General features: G+C 42.9%; 1 pseudogene; it reads right to left on the bottom strand.

Annotated features, from left to right (window-relative positions):
* Positions 1-787: 787 nt before the first annotated feature.
* On the bottom strand, positions 788-14137 carry LOC121433954 (annotated as a pseudogene).
* Positions 14138-22175: the final 8038 nt, after the last annotated feature.

Raw genomic sequence — 22175 nt, 5'->3', positions numbered from 1 at the left:
CTTGGGGCTTTAGTTCTCTGATAGACAAGGGAGGGAGAGCAGTAAACTATCACAGTCCCTTCTCACTTTGGAAGACTAAACACTAGGCTTCCTGAACTAGGGAAAGAGGACCAAGCAACCTGTGTGGAGGTTGTAGCCTCTTCAGCAAGCTTTCAATCATCTCTGAGCATTTGGAGGCAATATTCAAAATAAAAATTGAATAAATATTAAACTCTGATTAAAATACAGAATCACCAGAGTTGGAGTTATGTTTATGGCAATAAACATAGCAAGGAAAAAACCCAAATTGTCAAGTTAGACTGAGTCTTTAAGAACTATCTAAATGACTGCATTCTACCACTGTCTTGCTGTGTTTCCTGTGGCTGTGATAAAACACTGACCAAAAGCAACTTGGAGAGGAAAGGGTTTATTTGGGTTATAGGTTACAGCTCATCACTGAAAGAAGTCAAGGCAGGAACTCAACAGAAGCAGAGGCAGGAACCATGGAGCAGAAGTGTTTATGGGCTGGCTCACTATGGTTCACTTGGCCTGCTCTCTAGTACGGCCCAGAGCCACATTTGATGGGTGGCAATGTCTATAGCAGTCTGGAACCTCCCACTTCAATCATTAATCAAGGGAATGCCCCGTAGACAAACCCAGCGAACAGTCTGAGGGAGGCAATTCCCCAACTGAGTTTCCCTCTTTCCATGTGACTCCACTTTGTGTCACTGATAAAAACTAACCAGCACAGCCATTAGCTCCCATAATATGTTTGTCTCTAGTCAGTATAAAGGAGAGTCATGGGAGCTCACTGATTAGCCAGGAACAGAATTACCTTGTCAGATATGTAGATAGCATCAAATAGTCCCAGAAGAGTGACGGCGAGTCCTACAGCTGGGCCATTTACTACTGCAACCAGAGGCTTGGGAAAGTCTATAAAACCACTTACAAGTTCCCTACAATAATGGAAATAGGAAAGCATTTCATATTTCAAAGTAGTACTACCTAACTATAGAAAGGATTGAATACATTAAAGCTGACACTACCCTAAAGGGTCACCTTCCCAGGCTAAATCAAGAGCCTTGTAAGTGGAAAGTCAGACCATGACTCCTACAAGCTGAGCCTGATTCACACTGTTTCCTGGACAGTGAGTTCAAGGCTGTGGGCCAGCTGTGGCCTGAGACATCATGGTGTGTGACTACATGCATAACTGCATATCACAGCGCAGGGGGACTGAGAGACTTACCAGAACTGGGATAGGAAGGTGAAGCCTCAACCCTCCTTCAACAGCTTTCAAGACTCCTTCCAGTGCATAGCCAGCATCTGCAGTCACTGTCTGTTCACCCTGCTCCGTAGGAACTCAGACTCCCTCTGCCTCTTCCTCACCTGCACTTTCCACTCAACCTCATGAGACTACAGGATGAAGAGAGGGATCTATGGGGAATCATGATTAAGTGCATCAACATGGACAAGTGACTGTTTACTGTTGCGGGCATGAGGAGATAACTCATCATTTAAAACATCTGCCAATCAAGTATGAGGACTGAAGTAAAGCTTGGGTCCCCAGAACCCACATAAATGCTGTCTGGGTGTGGAGACCTGCTTCAGAACTCTGGCCTCAAAAGGTGGAACCTAGAGCAAGCTGGCTAGCAGGATTAGCCATGTGTGTGAACTCTGTATTTAAGGGAATGTGTTTCAACAAAGAGGAAAAACAATCAAAGATGATTCTAACGTCTACCTAGGACTCAGCATCCATATGTATATACATACCCGCAAACACCTGGGTCTACACACATGTGAAACACGTAAATGAACAAGTATACCATAAACACATAGGGGGAAGTGGAGGGGGGGAGGAGAATGAATCCCTTGGGATGAGACAAATGTCACACTTACCTCAGTGCCATAGCACACTTTAAAGCTAACTCCTGGATTTCACCAGTGGCATTAATCAAGTTATTTAGGTCATTCCCACTTCAGTAATAGTCACCAGCTCCTGTGAACAGTCAATCAACAGAGCTACGATTCCGTCATGTTCCAACTCATTCTAGACTATGTGCATCTGCTGTGTGCAGGGCTCAGCCAGTCACCAGCAGAACAAGAGTGAACCTCATTTACACACTAGGGACTAGCAAGACATTGGTATTAAAGAACCTAAGTAAATGCAGATGGTGTGACTAGAACATGACAGATGGCTACATGCTATGACTATGGAGCAGGCTCAGTCTATTGTGGTGTTTAGTGTGGAGCTCACACAGGAAGGGGCAGCTGGACTGAGAGCTGAACAACAGGCAAGGCTAGCAGAGATGGAACAGTGCACATGAGGTTCTGTGTCTGTGGTCTCCAGGGTCTACACAACAGCCTGAAAGAAGAGCCCCCAATGCTGAAGCAGAGAAAGAACAGGGTGCCGGGCGGGGGCTGCTATAGTCAAGATGAGTGGACAGACTGTGTGGGACTGTCTAGATTACGATAAGAACCATTATCTCTATCTTTAGACCCATTGAAGGAGTGTGCTTATTAAAGTATACTTTGCTTACAATGAAAAGGTTACTTTTTAATGAGTATTGTTTGAGACAAGATCTCAAGGAGCCCAGGTTGGCCTCAAACTCCCCATAGAGTTGAGGATGACTCTGAACTGCTGATTTTCTGGCCCCACCTATGGACTGTCAGTATTGAAGTCCTGTGTCACAATACCCCTGCTGGGAATTAAACCCAGGGGTTCCTGTATGATAGGTGAGCACTCCATCTCAGCCTACTTCCCTAGAACCCTAAATAGTTTTGTAACTGTAAACACTGGAGTGATCCCAACCCAAAACAAGACACAGTGATTCTCCCTTATTCACACAAGATAGATTCCAAGACGGTCCACAAATCCCTGAAACATGGGGATGGTACCAGGCACTAACGTATATAGTGTGTTTTTCTCCTTTCCTATTTATCCTCTATACCCTCAGGTTTTACATCTATGGATTCAACCAACAAAAAACATTTGAGGACCAAAAAAAAAAATCATCTGAACTGAACATTGACTGAATATTTCTTCCTTGTGACTGTTCTTTCCTAAACAGTGAATACTGACATAGCATCATTCTGTGTTAGACATTGTAAGACACCCAGAGGGGATCCAAGATCCTTGGGATGTGTGGGCCTTCTATGCAAATACATGAGTGTGAAAATTACTGTATTGAGGAGAGTCATGGAACTAGTTCCCAGAGCGTGCTGAGGGTGACTGTACGTGCATACCTGTGACAAAGTTCAACGTATATATTAGGTAAGATATTTACAGTAACAAACTTTAATAATAACAATATGATATATAAAGAGTTATTTTAAACATACTGTGAATTTTCTAGACACTCCTACTTATTTCTAGACCAAGGGTACAACGCTTAACTGAAATTTTGGGAGGCAAAACAACCAAAAGGAGCATTCAGTTAAGAGGGGCTACTGCACAGACGCTTCAGAATACTCCAGATGCTTTCTACCCTGCCATGCCAACTGCCGGAGGCAGTCATATCCAGACTCCACCAGTCAACAGAGCAGAACCTCTCTCCAATATTGTAGAACTCGCAAGAGTTGAGCCAAACAATGCATACTTTTATTTTCTTGAGTTTTCTGAATCTTGTCTTAAAGATATGTGTGATACACATGTTTGCGTGTATCACACTTTGATTTCTTTTTATTACTGAGCAGGATTTATGGATAAACAAAAGCTGTCTTTTCATCCGTTTTTGGACAGCTGAGTTGTTTTATGCCCTGACTTTTGTCACTGCCACAATGAACTTTACTATACCAGTCAGGATGGGACATATGATTTATCATGAATAATTATCGAAGCATAGTTATCCTACATCCATGATGTTATGGTTTATTTATAAATTAGACCACTGCACACTGAAAAAGATCTTCAAACATCATCACTAAATTCCTTATATACTAAGAGACTTCCTAAAGAAGAAATTAAGTCTGGGAAAGTCTTACCTGTGAAAACAGTTATGGTTGAGTTAATCCCTGCTGGCATTTTTAAGTGCAAGCATAATCTCCTGATACATCTCTGTGAATGAAAAGGCAGATAAAAGAACAATGAAAATGAGCTCCACCATCCAGTGGACTGACACTATATCAGTCTGGAAGCCTTCTCTCAACACAGTGCTAAACACTCATAGAGACTGTTTTGATACTAAAAGAGAGGCTGCCTGAGAGGATTTCCACTCCTCTAACAATGGCTGGGTGCACATGATGTACAGGTGCTGTGGCAGATGCACCAAATAACCACTTTGTTCAAAGGTGAGCAAGAGAGACATAGTTCCTGAGCTTTGCAGCTGGACAGTTACTGTGCTCCAAGAGGGATGGGGCGAGGGAGGGGCATGGGGTAGCACACAGCTTGCTAGAACTGCTGAGTTTGCTGCAGCAGGTGAGAAGAAAGGTGGCTGAGAAAACAGTCCCTGAAACAGCTTCTCAACTGTGGCTTTGAGGAAGGAGATGTATCCTGGGCAGTCTGGGAAGCCACAACTAACACCGAGGTTGGATTTCTCCGTGCTGGGAAACAAGGGCCCTAGCACTGGACATCTCTGAAAATCTTGCTGAAGTTCTGTTGTGTTTTCAAAACTGGCACGGATTTTACTTTAATAAGATTCAGTGTGGGAAAGAGTTATGAGGCGGGTGGGTATTTGTAAAGACACTGGAATGTAGAAGCAAGAACTTAATACGTGAATAATGATAAGACTCTTTCCTTCAAAGCAGGGGACAGGAAATAACTTTTGAGAATTACAGCAGCCAAGGTGACTAGGTAGAGCTGGGGCCAGGAAAGAGATGGATCAATGTAGATTCTCCTGCTTACCAGCTATAAGAACTTCTCAAGTTACTTCTCAACCTGCTGAACTATTTCATTAAATAGTGGTGATAAGGTCTTGCAAGCATATATAAATCTCTGTGCAGGAAGTCCTGATTCTTGCATGCTGTAGTGTGTAGCTGTAACTACCCTCCCGTACAGAGAAGTCTCGGAGCAAACATGAAATTCTCAGAATGAAGTGCCTTATCAATTTGAAGGTTTGTGAGCCACTTTACAAGATTCTTATGGCTTCAAATGAGCATGCTGCCCCACACTGCAGATGACAGCCTTGACCTCCAGTTCACCTCCAAGCATCTGCTAAACCCCTGTAATTAGGGGGAGGGTCTCTGGTGATTAATTTATTATCAGTGTAGTTCAAGGAGAAATTTCCAATTGCCCTGGGAAGAAGTTCATTCAAATAAAACTATTAATGTTCGGCCAAAGACCCCTCTCCTCTCCTCTCTTCTTCCTCCTTTCCTCCCTTGCCTGTAGAATGACTAATAAAAACCCAGAGACAGAAATTGGGGTTCAACTTGAAGCAAAGCAACCAGCCACTAGCTCTTACCTCAACATCAGTCTGAAATGATGGCCCAGCCTCCTGGAATCTCAGAATGAGACTGTGTGAAAGAGCTGTCTCCTCCCATTTTATATTCCTCTCTAGTGCTGGGATTAAAGGTGTGCACCACTATCACCTGGTTTCCATGGCAAACTAGTATGGCTACTGGGATTAAAGGTGTGTACCACTGCCTAGTGTGTAAGACTGATCAGTGTGCTTGTTTACTCTCTGAACTTTAGGCAAGTTTTATTTATTAAAATACAAGTGAAATGCCACTACACTTTCCCTCCCTCTCTCCTCTTCTTCTGTAACATTCCCCCCCCCACACTTCTTGTATAAAATTAGGGTTCACAAGCATAGAAAAACTCAGAAGGCAGTGACGTAAAGACTCTTTGGGGAGGCTTATCTCCCTTGTGGGGTCTCTGTGTATCTCTCTCCCAATGCTCTTTCATTTAAACTGATTTAACTGATTTGTGTTTCCATTCATAGCAAAGCTTCATTGTCTCCTGGATATGTAGAACCTACCAGAAACTCCCCAGTTCTAAACAATGCCCAACTTGCTCAGTCAAACCAAATACTTTAATCTCCTTCCACAAAAAATAGGAATAATGCTCAAATTCTACAGTTGTGTTAGTTAAAGAAATAGAAGAAAGAACAAGTGTGTCCGTGCCCTGGCAGGAGGGAGTATTACCTGTAAAGTTATAGCATTCTTTCTGGAGGGCCGATTGAACATGATCTTCGTGATGCCATCTTCAGAGGTTACCACAATGTCCTTAGACTCCTGGACTTTCACATCAGCTCCACTTTTGCCCTGGCTAGAAGCTTCAGATGAGGGACTCAAACTGTACGCCAGATCTGCATTGTTCTGCCTGGCAGTTTCCTGTGGATGACGAAGACCTCGGTCTTTAACCTAAACAACTTGAGAAACATACTATGCTAATAAATACCCCTATGCAATAAAGAGCAGAGTCTTTGATTCAATAGCGGGGCATGGTAACTTTAAAGGTGCTGGGAGGGGTGACCCATATGTGGCACTCCAGCCACTGGGTCCTAATTGTGAGTACAGCACCAATCTTAGCAACAATAATGAGAAAAAGAAAAAAAAAACTTCAAAAAAAAAAAACTGGGAATAGCCATTCACTGAGAAACTAAGCCTCCTGTCCTCTAGTCTGTTATAGTAGAATAAGTTTACCTTCCATGCACCCTGCTTGGTTTTGTTGTCAAAGTCAGGCACACCCAGTTTAGGCATATTCCAGTGACTTCAGTCTGTAGAGACCACAGGGGTGGTTAATATGCAGTATGCAAGAGAAAGTCTTTGAGAGGGTGGTTCTAAGATTCTGAGTTCAGTAATTTTGAATTTGTTATCACAGCTTTCACAGGAAGTGAAAATGCTGAGCTAATTTTCAAAAGTCAGAACATTTGGAAATCCATATCGTATTCTAAAGTATGATTGCAATAGTTTCCAAACATTCACAAAAGGATGCGTTACAATAGGTAATTAATCCAATAGAACACTTATTAAAATTTATATCATGTACTTTACGTACTTTCTTTTGTGCTTATTGCAAGGGATCTAAAACATCCCACACACCACTCTAATTCCACCTTGACTGTTTACCATGCATTTCTCAAGGTACATTCTACTATGTAACCAACAATAACCAGAACCCCTCTAGATAATTTCTAAAACTCAGTCCAGATTCAGAGTTGCCCAGTTTGCTAAAGTATCTTTTCTGTGGATTTATGCTCATCAGAGGGAATAAAACAAGGGCCAAGCTGTTAGGTCTTTTACATCTCTTTATTTAGTAGGGATATTCAGGGATGTTCTGTACTTTAACGGTATATCAAGGCCTAATCATCATATAAAAAGCAAAACAAGCCAAGCAGTGATGGCGCACACCTTTAATCCCAGTACTCGGGAAGCATAGGCAGGCGGATTTCTGTAAGTTCGAGGCTTGTGATCTACAAGAGCTAGTTCCAGGACAGGCTCCAAAGCTAGAGAGAAACCCTGTCTCACCCCCCCCCCCAATGCAAAACAAAACCTGCAACCTGCATGTATGCATCCCAAGGTGGGTCAGCAATGCCACCCAAACATTCAAGTTGCATGTTTAAAGGAACTCAAAAAATTTTTAAAATATTTTTAGGTATTTGAGTGTTTGGTCTGGCTGTCTGTGTACCAGGGCATGCCTTGTGCCCACAGAGGTTTGGAACTGGCATTAGAGATGACTGTGGAAGGGAATGTGGGTGCTGAGAGCCAAACCTGGATTCTCTCAGAGGAGCAGCAAGTGCTATTAACAGCTGAGGCCTCTCTCCAGCTCCCTCAAAATGTTTTTAAGCAACACCAGATCTCAGGGTCACACTGCTTATCCAGTGCACAGTCTTAGCTTCACTTGGTTTCCTGAGTCCTCTTTCAAGAGTTCCATTTGGTTCACTGCATTTTCGACGTCCTGCTCACTGGTTCTCATCCTCGGTTGCCCAGATGCATCTGAGCCACCTGGAAGCTAAAGACTTGCAGGAGACTACAAACAGCGGTTTCTATTTGTCCCTAGCCCTTCATTTCTGCAGCAGGATTGCTGATTTGCCTCAAACCCTATAGAGCAAAATGCCATGTTTCTCTCTCTTTTCTCTCTGCTGTCCCAACAAGCCAGCTTCAAATGTTTCCTGAATAAAATCTGTCTACAATTTTTTTTCCCTTCAAAAAAAAAATAAGTCTTCATTTTGTTTTAACCTGACAAGGGCCATTTTTTCCAAGGAGAAAGGAAAGGAAGGTTTAAAATGTCCAAGAATGGCTCATATAAACAACTTCCCACAGACTGGTACGAACTTGTTCAAATGAAGGTAGGTTTTCTTTTAAGAAAGTCTCTCATGCCGCCGCTTTACTGCAAGCACCACGTTCCTGGCTTTGCTCCTGATGCGTAGATTATTTGAGCTGTTACACATGGGTCACTCTGTCCAGCCACTTCTCTCAACATAGCGAACCAATTGTTTAAAACCTACACTGCTGATAATGGTCTGCGAATGAGTGACTCCGAGCTAACCAGCAATCTTGGACACACAGCTCCGCGCATCCTAAGGAAGTTCCAGGTTGTGTCTACAGGCATAGGAGCTGCCGGTACCAGAGCTCGCGGCTCATTCAGGCTTGGCAGGCATCCTGAGAAAGGTCATCCTTACCCTTCGGGACATGCGATGTTACTCTTTCGAGCTCTCTCACTGGAAAACCACAAAAGGAGTATCCTGCTTTCCTGCAACCAGACGAGATAGAGCGGGCGACTCCGCGGGCGGGTGACAAACCCGGCTGACAACTTTGGGCCAGACGACGGAGGCTAAAAGCTTACCTCGGACACCAGCACCGCGCCAATCTCTAGGTCGCAGATGCTAAGACCAACATTGAGGCAACCCAGAATCCTGACGCTTAAGAAAGGCTGGAACCGGTGGGAGGAGCTAGGCAGGGGCGGATTTAGACGTGAGTCTGGGCTGTGGGTGAAACTAGGGTCTCAGGGAGCAGGGGAAGGCGGAGCCAGTAAGTGAGGCCTTGGCACAGGCAGGTTCGGGGTGTGGTTTGAGGTGGGTATAAGCAAGCTTTCCGTATAGGCGCTTGGTTGGTAAAGAAGCGGAACAGAGAGAGCTGAGGCAAGCGCTTGGCTCTGGAGTAGGAGGACACGGGCGCTTTGGGCAAGCAAAAGTCTAAGGGTGTAGAGTGCAGTCACTGGAATCTGGGAAATGGGTTCAGAGAATACGGCTCAGGGGATAGGATGCAGAAGGTAGGGTGGTCTTTGGCGCAGGAGGCAGAGAACCTGGTGCTAGGCATAGAGGGGAGGATGCTGGGTGCAGGAGGGTGCTGGGCTTGCTAGCAAGGTTCTGCCTACAGGGGCCAGTGGGCAGGGTGCTGGGCTCACTGGACCCAGAACAATGGTTCAGTGAGGGAGCCCTATATAGAAGTTGAGTGCTCTTGGGCCCTTGCAGTTCCCTTTAAAACAATTCAGTGCTGAGGCCAGTTGCCTTGTGAGGGAAAAACACTTCCCTAGACGGCATAAAGTATGAGAAAGGATTCTGACAGCGTTGCCCAACCAACATCAAAAGTTAGGAATCTGAAAGCAGTCTGAATCCCTTCGTCCCACTGCGGGCTCCCCTCTATGGACCTGTTGTCCTTCCACAGCTGTTTCTTGGCTTTATCTCCCCCTCCCCCACCCCACTCAGTCTTTCCTCAGGTCTCACTGTTTCTGCATTGCTGTAACTTGATCAGCCCTGACTGGCTTTGCTTTTTTCCCACCTCTGCAGCCTGCTTTGCTCCTGCTCTCTGACTGATCTCCCTACAGTGTAACTCTGACATCTCTCAGTTCCCGTGTCGATGGCATTTGGGAGCAAGACCTTTGAGTAGTGACCAAGGTGAGACATTAACAAACAGCACGAAGGCCCTGGCCGGTTGCCAGAACCTTGTCAATTAGACATCGCACCTCCCAGAATGCAGAACTGGCTTCTGTTGTCTGTAATTTAGCCAGCTGGTGGATTTTCATTGTAGAAACATAAAATGGACCAAGACACTGACATGACTCACGACAGCCTCTTGATCCGTCCTCTGTCACTGGAATCTTGTGTGGGTCCCTTTGCCTAATAAGTAACCCAAACCTCTTAGTGTAACACATGATGAAGGCCTTTGAGATTTGGCCCGTAATGTCTACTCATCTCTCCTGCTTGCCCTTTCCATTCATTTATTCACACAGTCATTTATCCATTATGTTAGCTTTTTATGAGATAGTCTCACTGTGTATCCCAGGCTGGTCTCAAGTATTTGGTGATCCTCCTGCTCCTGCCTCTTGAGTTCTAGGATTATAGGCTTGCACTATGGTACACAGCTCTTTGTTTTTATTTAAAACCATTTGTTTTGAGGCAGAATCTCACTATGAAGGCCTTACTTGAACTTGTGTTGATCCTCCTGTCTCAGCCTTGGATTGCAGGTAGACATCCCTGCCTGTTCTTTCTGTTTGGAAATGGGTGTCCAGCCTCTCTGGGTCTCTGCAGCCCATGCTTTCTTCATCCAGACACTGTTTGATGTGAGAAGTCTCTGACCCCCCCTTTGGCTCTAGTCTCCTGCTGTGATCCTACTCTCTCCAGAGCTGGCCTATTTTTTTTTTTTTTTTTTTAAGACAGATGTCACTAAGTTTATCTCAGACTAGCAGTTTGTTCAGCCCTCATCTGCTATGTCCCATCTCTGGGCACCCTGCTTGGCAGTAAACAGTGGCTGTTTGTTGCATGTAAGTGAACTGTTGAAAGCTTCTGTCTGACCTGTGTGTTTCCACATCTGATGACAACTTTGGGTCAATTGTCACATTTGGGTAAGCTGTCAGACAGTGTTAACTGACTTTATGCAAGTCACAGCGCAGGCAAAGGAATTGGACTTTTGCTAGGTTCTTATGACGAAAGCACCAGGGAAAGTAGGACGGGGAAAATCATATGCTCATATAATTGCAGGGGGAGGGGGCCTATTATGACCCAATTAATCTTGAAAGAGTCTCTGTGTCCTTTGTTCTCCCTCGTGTTTCCTGCTTCAGTTTCATGATCCTGCTTGAGATGAACAAACCCTGTGTAACTGTGACGGAACAAACCTGGGTTCTGTTTCTATCTCTTACCAGCCTTTCCTCATCTTCAATCTTGTTGTTTTGAGACAGGCCTCATGAGTCTCAGGCTTATTTCAAAGTCTCTACATAGCGGAGATGATCTTGAACTTGGGATCACCCTTCCTCCATCTCCAAGTTCTGGATTCTTTGACAACAACAGGTTCGAATCTAGGGTTTCATGTTCCATCGGTAAGCATTTTACAATCAAACCACTTGTAAAATGATACAATATCCACTGGATAAAAAAAAATATCCACTAATACCTTTACCACATTTATTATTATTATTTTATTATTATTATTCCCAGAATGACCTTAAAATCATCTTCCTGCCTTGAAATCACTAGAGCTGAAATTGCAGGTGCACACCATGACAATCTCCTCTCCTCTCCTCTTCTTTCCTTTCCTCTCCTCTCCTCTCTTCTCTTCTTCCCTTCTCTTCTCTCCACTCTCATCCTCTCTTTCCCCATCTACTCCCTCTTCTTACTCCTCCCACCTCCCTTCAAGCTAGGGTCTTGAACATAGTCCAGGTTGGGTTTTAAATCAGGATAGTTCAGTCTTTCTGGGATTACAGTTTATGCAATATGCTTTTCTTTTTTTTAATATTTTATTTATTTATTTATTTATTTATTTATTTATTTATTATGTATACAGTGTTCTGTCTGTGTGTATGCCTGCAGGCCAGAAGAGGGTACCAGACCCCATTAGAGATGGTTGTGAGCCACCATGTGGTTGCTGGGAATTGAACTCAGGACCTTTGGAAGAGCAGGCAATGCTCTTAACCACTGAGCCATCTCTCCAGCCCCGCAATATGCTTTTCTTTTGCTTCATCTTTAACAACCTGCCCCTCCATAGAGTGTTCTAAGTCAAAAGAGGGACCTCGGTAATGATTCCTTCCATTCTCATCTCATGGTTCCAGCTGAAAAAAAAATGAATGTGTCTTTAACACTGGTACCCAGAGAGCTAATTGATTTTGATGAAGAAGAAAACAGTTATTGGGAAGAAGATCCCCCCTTGTGAGGGGCTCTTGACCATTGTCTTAATGTAACCCCCATTTGTCTCCTAAACCCCCTTTGTGCTGTTACACCCTAGAGATGGAGATCTGAGGCAGGAAGGACTCTGCTGTTTTCCTCAGTGCCTGTCACTGGCAGCAGGAATGAACTGATGCAGCTAACTGGGTAACCTGATGATCATCCTCAAGGATGCAGGGTGTTCATCTGCTCGAGAGACACAGGAGTTCCTTCATGACTCAGGGTCCTCTACTCAGGAGACAGAAGAGTGTCCCTCAGACTCCTTTGCAGGATGTGGGAATGAAGCAGAAAGACAAGAGGACTCGGATGGAGTCGAGCATCTGCATCAGGAGAGGGATGTTATGTCTGTGCCTCAGCAGCAGCTGTGTGTGACCCAGGGACTGTGAGGCTAATCAGCTGTAGCTGAGTTTAGTGGTCAGGGACAGTGCGTGCTGCTGGGATCCCTGTGTTTTCTACAGGATTCTGCCCTTGAAGAGGAGACTGTTTGCAGGTACTCTGTGCATGCTTGAAGCTTGAGAAGGGTGCACTAGTAAAGAGAAAACCTTGATCAGGGGGGTCCTTAGTAAAGGGCTTAGACCATCAGCCTTGTTAAACAGTCTTATTTGAGATGCCCTCGGAAAGGCCAGCACAGCTCCTTTCCCAGGGTGTGGAGTTCATTATGTAGAAGCAGCAGGTTGTCAGCAGTGAGATGGAATTAGAACCTGGGGCTTGAGAGGAGGCTTCCAGAAGCTGCCCTCTCTCAGCCCTGTTTCCTAACTAGCTCTTCTGCCTCATGCCAACAGGCCTAAATCTATTTCCTCCTGATTCTGTCTGACTTCCAGGTTTTCAGGACAGCAACCAGCAGTCAAAATCTGAAATTCTACTAACACAATTACTAAGCATTTTTCCCCCCAGAATCAACTTGTTTTCTTTTTGTCTCTCTCTCTCTCTTTTTTTTTTTTTTTTTCTGTTTAGGCTGTGCATCCGTGTCTCACATCACAGCACACAAATTTATTCAAAGATGCTAAAAATAGCATGCTGAATTTTACCCACTTCTGGGATGCTCCCTTACTCCAAATGCTTATAATTTAGAAAAGAAAGCCATCTCAGAAATAAACATTGGCTCCATTTGCCTTCGTATTCCTCACATAGTCATGGTTTTCTTGCCCAAAGCTCTTTCTCTCATTCTCTTGTGTATTGCACGAGTATTAGACCAACTTATGCTCCGTGATTACCTTCAACTACTTTCCTGGCAAAGAAATATCCCTCAGGTATTACTCTCTGGAAAAATCAAAAGTGGTAGTCATTACTGTGTAGGAAACAGATTTTTTTTCTAAACATCTAATAATATATATTTTTGCATTTATCCAAAGTTTAATCTATAGTCTGCCCCAAAGTGTAATTAAAGGAGAGCCATCAAAACACCGTGGTCAGCCTAGGAGAGCCACAAGGACCGTCATATACATTAAACACGGTGTTATATCATTCACTCTCATTCAAGGGATGAGAAGGATAAGAAGCAGGTGCCATCTCTCTTATCTACATTTATAAGCAAGGGTGACCCGACACCCTCCTCCTGTGCTAGAAAGAGCTAAACTGAAAATTCACCCACAATACCAGCAATGCATCAGCAATCAAGAGGCCTAGTTTCCAAGGGGATGGGGGAACCAAACCAAGCAGCCAGCCAAACATGCTCCTGGGCTCTTCTACCTATCAAGAGACAAGCTCTGGCCTGCCCCAGCCTTTTGTTATGGTCATTTATTGTCCTCTGCAACTTCACCCCCTGGGCCAAAGGATCCCTAGTCACCCAAACAGTGACACAATTCCTGCTGCAGTTGGTGATGTTGGGCTTGCCTTAATGAGTGTTAGTGAGTGTTGGCAGTGTCTTACCCTGGGTCTCTAGATCTGACCGGGCCTCCAATAAAGCCTAATCCTTCTGCTATGTTGTAGGCAGGAATATGGAGCCCAGGAGAGGGGTGCAGTATAGTGCTGTTGGGCAGGGTTTTAAGGCATGTTGGGGGCAGTGGGTGGTGTCTTACCGGGGTCCTTAGGACTATCCTGGCCCCCGGTAAAGCTCCGGGAGGCTGTGGGTGAGAGGGGAACAATGCAGGATGTGCCCTGGGGATCAGGGTCTGGGTGTGGGCCATTTCGGCAAGGAGGTAGGTTACTTATCTCTTCTTCTGACTGGTGTGGATTGTACCTGGGTCTGTGGAGTCTATCTGGGTTGTGGGGAAAAACTGACCATAAAAAGGATGATGAGGTAGGAGGGGTTGGGTGGCAGAGTGAGTTTTCTGGAAGCAGAATCCAGGGAGTGGGAGCAGTCCAGCTGGCAGGCGGGTCACTCACGTTCTGGTCAACTCCCCTTTTGTTTTTAAAACATTTTCTCAGGCAACTTCATCAATGTTTCTCCAGCTCAATGTTCCCACTTACATTGTATATAGGAAAATGACAATTGATGCTTTGTATTAGTGAATCCTATCATGTTTTGTTTGGTTGGTTTTGTGCGTGTATGTGTGTGTGCGTGTGTGTGTGTTATGTGTCTCATAGGTTTGGTCTCTTGTACTTGTGTGTCTTGTAGGTTTGGTCTCTTGTACCTGACTCTTCACGTTTTCCTGTCTTCATCGGTACTCCCTTTCTTTACTGCCCAAACATGCACAGGGCAGTTCTGCACTTGACACTGTCAGACCAGAAGCATGATTTTAGTTCCCAGCTGAATTACAAATCTCCCCTATAGCGTCTTCTTGGGTTGTGATGCATTCATGGTAGAAAATTCAACTCGCAGGTCCCATCCAGTTAATGTTGTACATTATTACTGATAGTTCTCTTAAATAATATCTTCATTTTTAACTCTAAGTATCTGTAGAGTGCCATGGGGGAGAAACTTAGCACGTATTTCATATCTTTCAAGATTTTAAGCCCAATTATTACTGAAGACAGTCTTCATAATTGTAATGACATGCCTTATCAAGACTTCATAGTTACACAGGCCAGAGGAAATTATTGCATTAAAGGGCTCTTTCCAACCATAGGTCAATAGGACAAATAATTTATTAGCATTATTCACCTGCTTCACAGAGGTGTTGGCAGCATTGCAAGGTTGGCATATTGACAATAGTCATTCATTCATTCCTCAATCATGCCTCCAGAGAGTACTTACTGTTCATCTCTTGTGTGCCAGGTAATAGCAAAGGGCACTGGAATAAATTTGAGGTTTTGAGTTGCCTGTGAACTTCAGGTCAGTGCTTCTTTTACTATACAAATATTGATGCTGAATTTAATAAGCTAAGCCCAGCATCGTCAACTAGCTAAAACTGTCACAGTACTGTTTAGGATTACCTTGGAGATACAGAGCATTATTTTTTGCTATTTTACTGACATGAAATTGAAGCTTGGAGTCTGACCAGCCGTATCAAAGGCACAGTACATACAGTCATAGATTAAAAAAGTAAAGATAAAAATAAATATTAAAAAGTAATAGAGTAAAAATAAATAAGCCACGTAAAGATGTAATACATACAGAGAGTCTGGATTATGCATATTATTGTGTCTTCTTTGAATTTTTTGACTGTGAAGGAGCTAAATACAGAGAGACATTTCATTGTATGGACTGCTAAATTAAACCAGCATGTATATTATAAAGGTATCTTGACTTCAGTATTTGGGTTTAAGGATATGGTGCTTTGGAAGAGGTTCTTTTGTTCCCACAGAGGATGAGAACCTGTGGATTGCTTCCAGACTAATATACTTTGATGGACCAAGATCCCCTGCAAGGTCACCTTGAATACCTTTAAAAATTTATTTGCCCACTAAACTGCAGGAAGCATTTTGGAGAAGAATTATGCCCATCTTTCTAAATACTGTTTATAAATGTTTCTTTGCATTTAAAGGGGGATATGTTATAGAGATTTTCATTGGCATGGATCTTGGTCTATTGATACAAATTTAAGGTAAATTTTGTTGTATGTATTTCTGATCTTGATTAAGGTATTGTGTTTGTCCAGCTCATGGAAAGATGTAATGTATAATTAAGACATATAGGTTAATAGAAAATAATTTATAATAGTCAAGATTATAGTCATGTTAGGTTTTTCAGATATATAGAGATATATTTCAGGTAGATGGATAATCTTCAGACCTCTCAAAGACTACAGAATATGGCATTTAAAATGTTTTCAGAATTTAGGATTTTTCACGACAGTGACACATATGCTTCTGGCAGCACCAATCTACTTCAAAAGGATTACAGGCATCAAAGAGGCTCCTTATGAAGTTGGTTAGCCATTTGGGCAAGAAACTACTCTTGCCTGGACTTCTTGATAAACTGGACATACAGGACCCACAGAGAGAGACTGCTGAACTTGTCTAAAGGTAAGATGGTCCTTCAGGGTTCCTGCTTTGTGAAAGAGTATCATTGACAATCTGCAGGACGCAGAAGAAAGTGACTGACAAACTCCAGTATAGGTGGAACTCTCTTTGAAATTTCCTGCTTCATAGAAAAGTCTGCTGGATACTATGGGCCAGTAGGCTAAATATGGATGTCCCAACAACACAGAAGAACTTTGGGTGACTATCCAGGAAACATGATGTTTCTGTCAATTCTAGAGTTTTGGAAGTTACTTACAATGCACTTCCTGTTTACGTAGGTAATATTATAGCCTTCTGGAGTCTTTGATGGAGTTGAAGAATTTATAGTTATAGTTTTCCTTAGTTCTAATAAAAGATAAAGTAGATACAAATATTATAACTATAATTCTTACTTAATATCTGTTTTGTAATGTAATTTTACTATGTTAAATTAAAACCTTTTCATTTAAAGAGAAAAGAGCAGGTGAGATAGGATTCCCCTCTGTATGCTGTGAATATCATTAGTTAATAAATGAACTGCTATGGGACTATAACAAAGCTATAAGGGAACAGAGCTAGGCAGAGAAAACTAAATGAAATGCTGGAAGAAAGGAGGCAGAGTCAAGAAGAAGCTGTGTAGCCCCACCAGAGACAGACGCCAGAACTTTACCCAGTAAGCCACAGCCTCATGGCAATACACAGATTAATAGAGATGGGTTAAATTAAGATGTAAAAGTTAGTAAATAAGAAAATAGAGCTAATGAGTCATGCAGTGATTTAAATAATATAGTTTCTGTGTGGTTATTTTGGGTCTGAACTGCCAGGAGGCTGGAAACAAACTAACGGCACTCTTACAATACCTGTGCCTCTGACTGATGACTGTGCCTCTGTCTTTTCCCACAATTCTCTTAGTCTGGTTGCCTTGCCTATATTTCCTGCCTAACTAATCAGCATTTTATTAAATTAATATGAGCTACAAATCTTTACAGTGTATAGGAGCATAATCCCACAGAATTTCCCCCTTTTGCTTTTAAAAATAAGGACTCTGAATCACATTTCCTTTGTATGGCTTTTTTCCTGACCAGTATCCTTAACAACTTGTAACCAACACTCTAAATAAAGACACACATCCATAATACATAAATCATTATTTCACAGCATCCATATTTTCAGAAATGAACTGAAGATAGACTATTGAAAGATTTCTGCCAGTAAGATAAAAGAACTGGTTTTCTGGTCCTTAATGGAATCATTTTCCTTGGCTCTCCACTGAGGTATACCTGTGACAATGTTAGCATATTAAAGCCCATGTTGGTCTCTAGGCTCTCTCAGTATCACAGAACCTGTTGTACATTTCACAGTCTATAGTATCATCCTGGTCCTTCAGCCTTTCCTAAGATCCTTATAATCCACATGATTTGTCTAACCCCCACTCTCTATCTCTTGCTTTCCCCTTGCTTCTTGTTTTGCTCTGCTCTCTATTGCTATCCATAATTTCAACTGTTCTTTCCCTTCCCTGGTCATGTCCAGTCTGTTTCTCTTTCTCTATGCTCTGGCCTCTTCCCAATGAACCTTCCTGATGCCAGGTGTGATGGCCAGGCTTATATCTTTAATCCCACCATTTGGGAAGCAGAGGCAGGTGGATTTTTGTAAGTTTGAGGCCAGCTTAATCTACATAGTGAGTTCTAGAACAGCCTGAGATATATATAGAGAGAGAGACATTGTCTCAAAACAAAAGCTGAAACCAAAATAACTTATCCCTAAAAAAGGAATGGTCATATCAGAAGCTTCTTTTTTTGTGTGTGCCCACTTGAATACACTATTCTCTCCTGTTCTCGCTCTTCCCTAGCTCTGGCCATTTCCAATCTTATCTCTTTCTCTCTGTTCGTACTCTTCCAGATAATTCTGGATATTTTCTCTCTCATTCACAATAAAAAATTGCCCTTCCACCTGATAATGGAGTAATCCTGTTGGCAGTTTCTTACTGCACCCTCTGATATATAGCCAGGTGTTCCACATATCTGTAATATCAACACTCGGGAGGTAGAGGAAGGAGGATAGAGTTCACTGTCAGTCTCAGCAATATAACAAAACTGAAGCCAGCCTAGGCTCCCTCTCAAAAAACTCAAAATCAAAACAAAATACAAAACAAGCACAGCTGAGATCCCTTTTCCTCCTTCTCCTCCTCCTCTTTCTTCTTTCTATTTTCAAAAAATCTAAGCTACACCAAATACTCTCACAAGTGAGTTACAGAGGGTGACCTAGCTGGGTACATGCAGTCTACATCCATGGGGCATGCAAGCTTGAGTCGGCTGAATCTTAGCCACCATCATGTTCCTTTGGGTTGTCCCCATAGGGAATGGGCAAACTTATACAACTGTAATTGTTCTTAGTATGTTGTGGCCCCAGGTGCCTGGAACATGGTGAAAGTGAATAAATGTTTCTCAATTGTTATATTCTTCTTGGGTTTTGATCTGGCAAGGGAGACAATGAAGTGCAGAAAGGACAGACTCAAGATACCCATAGAGGAAAACTGGGATCAGGTGGGCCATGCTCCTGTAAGATATGCTTGCTCTAAACGAGGACACCACCAGCAACCCCCAAATTCAGAGTGTTTATTCTACACATCTGAATAGATGAGGTATAATGACTGCTTACAGCTGGATAAGGAGGAGGGTACATTATGGTAAACAGCTAAACTAGGCAGATTTAGCTAATCTCAGTAGGAGGTCTCTGTAGGATCACAGTGTGAAGTCTCTGTAGGAGAGAAGCCTCAGGCTTTAGTCATGCTGAAAGAGGAAGCCTTGACTAACAGTTTCTGCACTTTTTGGCTGATCTTTTGTAAGCACTTGGTACCAGTATCAGGGGAAGGCTTTTGCAGTTTCCTGGACCTGAGCTGGAGAAGGTTTTGGCATCCCCTCAAGTCCAAGGCATTGGGGACCTTAATACGGTTGTGCCCATATAAACAATACACTCAGGGCTCCCCTCCTCACCACAGTTAAGTAAAACAAAAATGATTGTTAATTTGGATCACTACATTCATCTCTATGTGTTACTGGTGACTGATCACTGCCACTTTTCCAGCGTGTGAAGATTTCATGGTCCTTCATATGCTGAGTTTTGATTCTTGTTTTAACCCTTTGGAGAATGTGCTGACCATTGTACATTTTGTTTGTCTTGGTAGGCAGATACCGATTTAAGTTCAAAGTCCTATAGTTCAATCCCTTTCTCTGGGGAATATTTCCATTTTCAATTAAATTTCCATACTTTTAACACTGCTCATGTTTGTCTCAGGTGCATCACCCCACCACCACATCCCCAGAACAGTGGTCAATCTAAGTCTTGGGAAAATTCACGTCAACTGAGCTCTAGAAGTCTTTGGAAGGCTCATAAGGGCCAGATCTACCCATGGTTAGTGCATAGTCACTGCTTCCAACTTCTCTTGAAGCAGACAGGAAGATAGGGAAACCAAGGAGACAGGAGAAGGGGAAGATGCTCCTCACCCTGGGATCTGCTTTGTCAATGTCTGAGAGTACAGGAAACTCAACACAACTGGGTAAGCTAAGGATGCCTAGAACAGGTGCTTTCCTAATAATGCCTCAAACATGGATGTTAAAAACAAAAAACAAAGAAAAACAAATGTAATATGATCACTTGGGGCCAGAACATCTGTTGCCAGATATCAGCTTTCCTCTCTGACCCTTGAATCTATATAACATATTTCATAAGACCACTCAATTTCATTTGCAAAAGGAAATTCTTTTTGGTAAAGAGTAAATGTATAATCTCACATATTTTTAATTGATCTTTAAAACTTCCTCAAATTTAAAGTTTTCTTTCATTTTAGTGTCTTTCTGGTAACTCAGGAAGCCACAGGACCATATACAGCCTTGGGAAGACATGTAAGTGAGATTCCATCAAGGAGTCCACTCTCCTGATTTTCCTATGTAACTTCCTATCTAGATGTTTAATCCACCAACTTTTGGTGTGGGAGGTCCTTCTGTCTATGTGTTGATTTTATTGGATAATGAAATAAGAACTGGCTTGGCCTATAGCATGGAAGGAGGAAGGCAGAGTCAGGGAGACTAGAAGGTAGACCTTGATGTAATAAACTCTCTAGTGAATGTGAAGTCACTCTGGCAATAGCACAGAGCAGTGAGGGGAACAGAGAAAGAGCAGCTGAGGTAGCTTCTCTAGTCCAAGGCTGCCTGGTATGTGCTGTGGCTCAAGTGGGAAGGATTTCTCCCTAGGGATGCTTATTGTGAGGCTTGGGGGATGGGCTATTGCAATCGCTGTGTTTATAAACAATGGCATCCTAGGTCTAGAAGGGACTTTGGTTTCTTCTACTCTGTTATTCATTTTCTCCCACACCAGAAACACCTCTACGGCACCCCCTACTGGCCATTCATGCAGTCTTTCCAAGTACAGTAAACAAAGACCAACTAGGCTGTTTCCATTTCATGGTTCCATTATCTGTGGATTCAATCAACCATAAATCAAAAATATTTGCAAAATCCCAATCGAACCTTGTACTAAATATGTACATAATTTTCTGTTAGTCCCTAACCAATAGAATTCACCAACTATTTGCATGACACTTATAGTTTTCTAGGTATTATAGCCAATGCATGAACCATTTAAGGTACATGGGATGATACGGGTAGCTGTTCCATTTTCCATAAGGGATTTGAGTCAGCACATTTTGGTATCTATGGGGGCTTTTGTATCACTTCCCTGTGGATTTCTATGGAGCCACATACAACTGTATGATTTTTGTATGACTTCTTGAGGCATAAGATAAAAGTTGGGGGACAAGGAGCTTGGCATACCCAGCAGTCTGAATAGAAAGATGTGAATCCTGAGGGGTAGAAACCCTGGAGCTGTGAGAACACATAGGAGCCCACCAGTCTTCTCTTATTCTTCCAGGACACCAAGGAGAGGCTGCCTGGGGGGGATAACTGCACGTGGGGCCTGACAGTCTCCCCTACTCCTCTGATATCTGTCCTCATACCTATATATATCTGCCGACATATTCAATTAATAGTGGGCTGTAAAATCAGTTCTAGTGCTCAGGGTTAATTTTGACACTAATACTCGATGTGGTGCTTTGATGTAGCTGAAGCCAAGAGAAGTCCCACCATCACCACTAGCAGAGACAAAGGCAATCAAGTGACTTGGTTGTCTCCCTTTCCCCAACCCCTTCTAAGTCCAGAAGTCACCAGCCTTTCTGCTGCCACCTAGTGACAACAGCCAGTAATGTACAGTTTTTAGGGGAAATTTTAACCACATTCTAAAAGCAAGTTTGCAATTTTCTTCTAATGTTCTATTTCTACTAAAATTAAAAACCCATTTAAGTGTGTAAAAATTTGAAATATATGACCTGTAAGGAATTGGTCGTCACTTTCAAAAGCTCAAAAATTGAATGATAGGAGGAAGGGGAAGAATACTGGGGAGGTTTAGATGCGATGGGGATAGTGGGGGAGGGGAGGGCAGAGCAAGGCTAAAGAGCACTAAGGAAGTTTGAGAAAGCTATATGGAAGATTACTGTATCAGTAGGGTTCTCCAGAGGGACAAAAAACAATCTTTATACTAGAGTGGCTTACAGATTGTAGTCCTTCGACAATGGCTGACATTAAGTCCAAGAATCCAATAGCCATTTGGTCCAGAAGACTGGACAACTCAGATGGTCTTCCACATACACCGGAATCCAGAAGAAGTAGGCTCTACTACCAGTGAAGGGATGAACTTGCCAGCAAGAGAGCAAGCAGGCAAAGAGCAAGAGCTTCCCTCTTCCATGTCCTTTATATAAGTGCCATCAGGTGTGGTCCAGATTTAGGATGG

This window comes from Microtus oregoni, unplaced genomic scaffold (assembly GCF_018167655.1).
Source record: "Microtus oregoni isolate MIOR12 unplaced genomic scaffold, Mior012 000042F_ref0000377, whole genome shotgun sequence".
NCBI lineage: Eukaryota > Metazoa > Chordata > Mammalia > Rodentia > Cricetidae > Microtus > Microtus oregoni.
The sequence above is the reverse complement of the archived record's forward strand: the minus strand, read 5'-3'. Positions and strand labels throughout refer to the sequence as shown.